The sequence below is a fragment of the Miscanthus floridulus genome, chromosome 14, assembly GCF_019320115.1.
Source record: "Miscanthus floridulus cultivar M001 chromosome 14, ASM1932011v1, whole genome shotgun sequence".
Classification (NCBI taxonomy): Eukaryota; Viridiplantae; Streptophyta; class Magnoliopsida; order Poales; family Poaceae; genus Miscanthus; species Miscanthus floridulus.
The window spans coordinates 81,283,214-81,291,954 of record NC_089593.1 but is presented as its reverse complement, the minus strand read 5'-3'; the positions used below and the strand labels follow the sequence as shown (position 1 = coordinate 81,291,954).

The following is an 8,741-nucleotide window of genomic DNA, read 5'->3' as shown; positions in this document are numbered from 1 at the left end:
ATAAGTAAGAGTGACATCAACACGTACACACCTGCGCTGAGCAGACTGCATGAGCATTACAAATGCACATGGACCTGAATTTGGACCCATTTGGAAAGAATAAAAAACAATCAGGAAATAGGTTCTCCGGTAAATCTATGAAAGGAAAAACGAGGCTCATGTCTAGAGGTTACAACAAACTCACCAGATGAAGCACTAACCGGCAATCGCTTAATAAATCGACTTATGCGGGATGTGGGAGATGAGGTGTCAGTCCTCATTTTCTCTGTTGTACCGCTTCGCCAGATCGGGGCAAGCATTGATCTCCAATCGTAGCAGAGAGGTTAGGCCTTTTATGCCCTCCGGCAAGGATTTGATTCCTGGACAATTTCATCTGAAATGCAATACCTTGCGTATCAGCGGCTGTGGAGCCTATTGCAGGCCTCTGGTTGGCTGTTTTTTTGGCATGGGACCCACATACATGCATATTTTTTGTCAGACAAAGGACCACTTGAATGCGTGTACGTTCGCTCATTTTCTTTGGCTGGCTGTGAATTGGTGCTCGACTCGTTCAGCTCTATGGACATGCACGTCTCTCTCTTGTCCCTGTAGTTGTAGTAGTACCGTGTGACTTTAAATATCTTAGTAGGCTCTACCATTTTACTACTTCCGTGTCCAAGAAGCCACACTTTGTCCTCCTGCTCGTGTTTTCCTCTTATTTCGAACTTCCAGCCATGAACCAGACACCAACTCTTACTGTTTCCCGCGATTGATCTGAGACTTCTCGTTCTAATGGCCGTGGCCACCGCTTTAGGGATCCTTTGCTTCGATGTGCTTGTGGTGATCTGGCGGTCGCTTTACATGCTGGCACACCTCGCAACCAAGGATGCCGGTTCATTAAGTGTTCTAAGCATGTAATAGATCTTCACCTCATGCATTCAGTATCTTTTTCCTATTTTTTTATTTTTGATGATGCTTTTTTCGGGACAATGGTTGTGCTCTTTAGATCTGGGACGACCTCCTTGAGGATTATGTAACATTCGGTTGTCTCAAGCTGATATGGTTCATCATAACATAGTTTTTTGTCTTAAATCTAAGATTGAAGCCAAGGCTATGCTTTTGGCTGAAGCAATGGAAGAGCTTGCAGCTACCTGAAGCAGTAGTCGCCGTAGGCTTTTTTTTTTGTTCTTTGTTTCGTTGTTTGCTGGATCCTAGCCAAATCATTCAACTGAGTTGTACTCCGTTGTTTGTAACTGCAGTAATTTCTTACTAGTTCATGTAGCACTTGTATCTTTGAACTTTATAAACTTGGCTCAGTCTTTAGAACACCAGATCATAGCCAAAGTATTTTTATTTTCTTTTTAATTACATCTTGGTGCTACCTCCCTCGGTTTCTCATGATTACGTAAATTCTATGCGTGTTATTTAAACCATTCATTCCGCTTTACGGTTGATATATTTTATCATTCATTTAATTGTGAGTATTTATTTAGAAAACAACGTGTTCTAGGTGTTTGTAATACTAATTTAGTAATTAGGGCAAATTCATGGTTTTATTATAACCAAACCATATTTAAACTGTCATCTAGACATTATCAATTATTTTGCTTAACAAGTTTTTGTTAATAATTTTCGGTCCCTGCCGCTTCAGTTTTCTAGACTTACTTTATGAATTTTGAAATATTTCAGTCCCAGCCGCTTCAGTATTCTAGCCTTTCTTGTCACCTATTTGTACTGGCATCTTTTTTTTGCAACCAGGTACATATGCCATGTACTACTGGCTAAAGGTTTCACAAGTCTACCTACTGCACCGTTATCTTTTTATCTCCGTCCATACCTCTCATGTACCTCCCAAAAGTTGGACAAGACTAAACCTGATAGCACATTGTACTATTATATCATTTTCTTTATCCTACCCTTGTGTCTCTAGTTCTTTTACTAGACACCTCTACCCTCGGAATATGTCACTAGAACTGCATAGTATGTTTGTGTAGTTAGTACTGACTTTTTTAGAAAAATAACATAAAAAACCTTTTGGATTAGTTATATTTAAATTTTGTGTCCTTAATTTAAATTATGTGTTCTAGTTTACTTAATTTAAATTATATGGTTGCAGTGGGTACATTGTGTTCGTCTTGAATTGTTGATTTAGACCGTCCCTTTTTTCCATTTGGTTGTAGTCGCATTTCTCTGCCTATTTTTTCACTCTTTTGTTATAACTGAATTACCTTTATGCGCAAGTGAAATATAAAATGAACTGTTGGATATTGGCCTAAGCATTTTGGTACAGGCCCCTCCAATATTGGAACATTTTTTTGTTACATCTTGGTATTATCAGTTTGGATCAGTTCCTCCTTTTTATTTGTCCAGTTTGGTACCTCTTGTCCTCCACTTGTCCCCCCACGTTTGGATATTGGCCGAATTAGTATCCCTTATATTTAGGTCTCATAATAACTTGGCACCCCGACATTTTCATATCTCCCATTTTAAATCATTCTGAGACACTAGGAATATCTCCTAATTTTTTTTCATTTGTAAAATGGCCAATAATGGAAATAGGAACTTTAAAAGAGCGAACCTTTAGATCTTACAACCGTATTTTATTCAAATTAGTGTGTCTGTTGACTTTTGATGGATTACTACAACAACACTATTCGGTGAATATAAAATCTAAAGTTGGCTCTCTTCAGAACAATATGAGAGGGATAAGTTACAATAATTATTTCAATTTGACACGTAACAGTACACAAGTCAAATTGCTTCTCTAGGCCGTAATCTACATGTGAATGCCTATTTCTTCACGGAACTTAACTAGGTCCCTGCTCCACATCAGGTACTCTACTAGAACTCGATGCACAATGTTGGCTTCTTTTTTTTCATGATCCCTTGCCATGTCGTGGGCGTGGACTATGAGATCGGCGTATGAGCATATTTTAAGTTGTCAGGGCAGAAGTGGGCAGGAAAATTCATTGTTTTCACGTACTATACAGCCATCTGCACCATTGATTAGCCCTTGAGTAGTTTGATTCTTAAGGTGACGTATGTTTTAATCACTTGCCACACCTTCAGCTGAAACAATCATGTCGTCTTCTTCCTCATATAGACTACTAATGAGCTCTAAAATAGCTTTTCCGTCAAATTTGTTGCCATGGGAAATGTCATCTCCAACTCTATATGTAAATATTAGAACAGAGTAAATTATATTAGTTGTTAAAAAGAACATCTACTTGTAATAATAATCACATAGTATGACATAAAATTAAATATTCACTTGGCATACCTTTCTTTGCCCTTTCCCATGATTAAGCTAGCCTTGCAGAGCACAATACAACATGTGTGTTGTGTTGGGGCTTCTAGGAATGGTGGTAGCCTATTATATAGTAAGTTTACTATTTATTATTTTTCTCTCTCTTTCTCATAGTAGAATCTTTCACGTGAACTATGTACCATTTTTGAGGTTCCTTTTTTCCTCATGACAATTTTGTGGTACATGCAGCAGTCGCATATATCCGTTCTCGATTTACTTGGCCCTAACCTTCTATATGCTTTTCGTTCAAATATTCGTTCTCTTGTTGGGTGTACCAAATAGTTTTGTCTTTTGTTTAGTACTCGATACCCTCTGGTGAACCTATCTCTCCAGTTCATTATTTGATGGTGCAGTTGACAAGACCGGCGCTGCTACAGTGATTCCCTTAAAGTATTTTTTCTTTCTGTCCCGTCGTCCTCAGGGAATCCTGCTCTTTGTACATGTTCGGCAGCGGCACCATACCCCTAAGGTTTTAGCTATCCATAGCTAGATGGCCACCTGTTCTCATCGCCACTCATCATTTATGCTATCAGCGTTCCCTTCGCCACTTCCTTGTCCATAGTTTAACTCTTTCTTTACCATGGACGCCGTTCTTAAGGTAAGCATCTTCATCATTCAATTATTTTCAATAGCACGTTTACATTCCTAATATGTACATATTTGTCATTCGCAGAAGTATTTTGGTTTTTCATCCCTACGACCATACCAGCGTGATGTTGTGGACGTAGTTAGAAGGGGCCGTGACTGTTTAGTTGTCATTGCCACTGGTGACAGCAAATCAATGTGGTATGTGAGAATTCCTTCATAAGTGCCCGCATCATGAACCACATTAAAGCGTTCTTATTTATTTTTTACTAAATAGGCATTCACATGTAGATTACTGCCTAGAGAAGCAATTTGACTTGTGTACTGTTATGTGTCAAATTGAAATAATTATTGTAACTTATCCCTCTCATATTGTTATGAAGAGAGCCACGCCTGAACTTTAGATTTTATATTCACCGAATAGTGTTGTTGTAGTAATCCATCAAAAGTCAATAGACACTAATCTGAATAAAATACCGTTGTAAGATCTAAAGGTTCACTCTTTTAAAGTTCCTATTTCCATCATTGGCCATTTTACAAATGGAAAAAAATTGGGAGATATTCCTAGTGTCTCAGAATGATTTAAATTGGGAGATATGAAAATGTTTTCATATCGGGGTGCCAAGTTAATATGAGACCTAAATATAAGGGATACTAATTCGGTCAATATCCAAACGTGGGGGACAAGAGGTACCAAACTGGACAAATAAAAAGGAGGAACTGATCCAAACTGATAATACCAAGATATAACAAAAAAAATGTTCCAATATTGGAGGGGCCTGTACCAAAATGCTTAGGCCAATATCCAATAGTTCATTTTATATTTCACTTGCGCATAAGGGTAATTCAGTTATAACAAAAGAGTGAAAAAAAATAGGCAGAGAAATATGACTGTGACCAAATGGAAAAAAGGGACGGTCTAAATCAACAATTCAAGACGAACACAATGTACCCACTGCAACCATATAATTTAAATTAAGTAAACTAGAAAACATAATTTAAATTAATGACACAAAATTTAAATATAACTGATCCAAAAGTTTTTTTATGTTACTTTTCTTAAAAAGTTAGTACTAACTGCACAAATATACTATGCAGTTCTAGTGACATATTCCGAGGGTAGGGGTGTCTAGTAAAAGAACTAGAGACACAAGGGCAGGTTAAAGAAAATGATATAATAGTACAATGTGCTATCAGGTTTAGTCTTGTCCAACTTTTGGAAGGTACATGAGAGGTATGGATGGAGATAAAAAAAGATAACGGTGCAGTAGGTAGACTTGTCAAACTTTTGGCCAGTAGTACATGGCATGTACCTTGTTGCAAAAAAAAACGATGTCAGTACAAATAGGTGACAAGAAAGGCTAGAATACTGAAGCGGCTGGGACTGAAATATTTCAAAATTCACAAAGTAAGGCTAGAAAACTAAAGCGGCAGGGACTGAAAATTATTAACAAAAACTTGTTAAGTAAAATAATTGATAATGTCTAGATGACAGTTTAAATATGGTTTAGTTATAATAAAACCATGAATTTGCCCTAATTTCTAAATTAGTAATACAGACACCTAGAACACGTTGTTTTCTAAATAAATACTCGCAATTAAATGAATGATAAAATATATCAACCGTAAAGCAGAATGAATGGTTTAAATAACACGCACATAATTTACGTAATCATGGAAAACCGAGGGAGGTAGCACCAAGATGTAATTAAAAAGAAAATAAAAATACTTTGGCTATGATCTAGTGTTCTAAAGACTAAGCCAAGTTCATAAAGTTCAAAGATACAAGTGCTACATGAACTACTAAGAAATTACTGTAGTTACAAACAACGGAGTACAACTCAGTTGAATGATTTGGCTAGGATCCAGCAAACAACGAAACAAAGAACATAAAAGAAAAAAAAGCCTACAGTGACTACTGCTTCTGGCAGCTGCAAGCTCTTCCATTACTTCGGCCAAAACGACAGCCTTGGCTTCAATCTCATATCTAAGACCAAAAACTATGTTCTGATGAACCATATCAGCTTGAGACAACCGAATGTTGACATAATCCTCAAGGAGGTCGTCCCAGATCCAAAGAGCACAACCATTGTCCTAAAAAAAGCATCATCAAAAACCAAAAAATAGGAAAAAGATATTGAATGCATGAGGTGAAGATCTATTATATGCTTAGAACACTTAATGAACCGGCGTCCTTGGTTGCGAGGTGTGCCAGCATGTAAAACGACAGCCAGATCACCATAAGCACATCGAAGCAAAGGATGCCTAAAGCGGTGGCCACGACCACTAGAACGAGAAGTCTCAGATCAATCGCTGGAAGCAGAAAGAGCTGGTGTCTGGCTCATGGCTGAGAGTTCGAAATAAGAGGAAAACATGAGCAGGAGGACAGAGTGTGGCTTCTTGGACACGGAAGTAGTAGAATGGTAGAGCCTGCAAGGATATTTAAGGCCACATGGTACTACTACAACTACAGACGGTGAGTGTGAACAGGCTGAACGAGCCGAGCCAGAGCAAACGAGCCAAGCGCCCTGAGCCGGCTGCATGTACGTGGTCCACTGCCTGCGAAAAGTGACATGCACATGGGGTCCATAATAAAAAAAAGCAGCCAATCAGAAGCTCCACGGGCGCTCATAGGCAAGGTTTTTTCACTCTGCAATTTCATGATCACGAGGCTTTGTACGGAAGTGAGGCCGCACATGGATTGGGGAAGACAAGTCAGCCTCGGCAACCTAGTAATTTTGAGTGTGCGTAGAGAGTAGAGCTGTCCCAGGCATTCGGGCAGTTGGTAAAATGCATGGCAAAAACTTATCTCGAGCACCTGGAGGGAGGTGAGCTGACCCATTGATTGGGGAAGGCAGCTAAGGCTATAGCAGTTCTCGATGGTCAACTCTTGCAGAGACTGGAGTTCCCCTAGTGACTCAGGCAGCACACAAATACCAGAGCAATGTGTCACCACAAGAGACTGGAGGGATGTGAGGCCTCCCAAGCTCTCTGGCAGCTCAGTTAGCATATCAGAGAGCTGAATATGGAACGATTGAAGTGCCGTCATGTGTTGCAGCAGCTCCCACCCACGTCCAGATCCTAATCCTGTCATCCCATCCAGGTGGCTAAAACTGGCGGACGAAGAGGACCCTTGGCATTGGCCAGGCGACTGCAGCAGTTGCTCGCTACTCTGGGACAACATTAAGTGCTGTAGCGACAAAGGCACCTGAGGCATGACCTTCAACTTAGGACAATAAATTATAGACAATTCTGATACACAATTACCAACTCGGACTTGTCCCAAGTGAGTTGTGCTACTGCTGCATTGCCCCCTCTCTTCTCCATCAGCCATGGTTGTCAAGGGCAGCGAACCCCTGACTGGCTGGACCGCGGCTACGGAGCTCGTAGCCGTCGGCCGTCTTCTCCGGTGAGGTTATACCCCTCTTCCGTAGGCTTACAGAGAATAGAGAGATTAGGGATAACTTTATTGCTTGATTGATCATGACCTCTAATACAGTTTATATAGGCCCATGGGCCGCCACACTTGGCAACAATAAAATAGGAAATAACTAATTAGGGATGAATCCCCTAAACTTAAGGCCAATCACTTATCTAATCAAATCAGCCACTTTCCTTAGCCGCACCTTCCTCCTGATCACCCGCGCCTGCTGCCTCAGCGCGTGCTGCGGCCCGCCTGACATCACGGGCCCTTCGCTGGCGTGCGTAGGTGCGGCCCCACATGACATCTCTCCCCCCCTCGAGAGTCAGCTCGTCCTCGAGCTGGAAGTCTGGAAACTGCTCGCGGAAGGATTCAGCATCTTCCCATGTGGCCGACTCTGGAGGTTCGCCGCGCCAATGGACGAGCAGCTGACGAACGCCTCGCGCCAGGCGAGCCTGCTCCACCTTGCTGGGCTCTGGAGCCACCGTACCATGGTGGATGTGCGGCAGAGCCGGTGGAGCGTCCGGGGGGGTGCCGGCGAACTTCTTGAGGGTACCGACATGAAACACATCATGTATACGAGCTTGCGGGGGGAGCTCCAGACGCACAGCCACATCGTTGATGATCTCGCAGACGCGGTAGGGCCCGATGTAGCGCGGCTTCAGCTTGCCGGTCTGCGCCTGAGGAAGGGACGCCATGGTGCGCTGTCGAAAGCGCAGGAGCGCCCAATCGCCGACCTGGTAGTGCACCGGGCGATGCTGCTGGTCGTAGTGGCGCTTCTGGACACCCTGTGCTTGCTCCAAGCGGTAGCGAACATCAGCTAGGAAGGCCTCGCGCTCCTCCATGTCGCGCGCCACTGCCGCAACGCGCGTCTCACCAGGCTCGTAGGAGCGGATGGTGGGCGGGTCGCGGCCGTACACCACGCGGAACGGCGTCTCCCGAAGCGAGGACTGATAGGCCGTGTTGTACATGTACTCAGCCCATGGAAGCCATCGCAGCCACTGCCGGGGTCGGTCACCTGTAAAACAGCGTAAGTACATGATGATGACCTTGTTGGCCGCCTCCGTTTGTCCGTCGGACTGGGGGTGGAAGGCGGAGGTCATGTGCAGCTTGGTGCCCATGAGGCGCATCAGCTCGCGCCAGAACAGCGAAGTGAACACCGGGTCACGGTCGGACACCATGGACTGCGGCAGGCCATGGAGGCGCACGATGTCGGTGAAGAACGCCTGAGCCACTGTCTCAGCAGTGTACGGGTGCGCCAGGGGTATGAAGTGGCCGTACTTGCTGAAGCGGTCGACGACGGAGAGGATCACCGACTTTCCATTCACTCGGGGCAGCGCCTCCACAAAATCGAGGCCAATGTGGGCCCACACCGCTGTGGGAATGGGCAGCGGCAGTAACAGCCCTGCTGGATGAAGATGCTCGGACTTGTATCTCTGGCAAGTGACG

At 43.1% G+C, this 8,741-nt stretch overlaps 1 pseudogene; it reads right to left on the bottom strand.

Annotated features, from left to right (window-relative positions):
- Nucleotides 1-210: 210 nt before the first annotated feature.
- On the bottom strand, nucleotides 211-7,205 carry LOC136503858 (disease resistance protein TAO1-like; annotated as a pseudogene).
- Nucleotides 7,206-8,741: the final 1,536 nt, after the last annotated feature.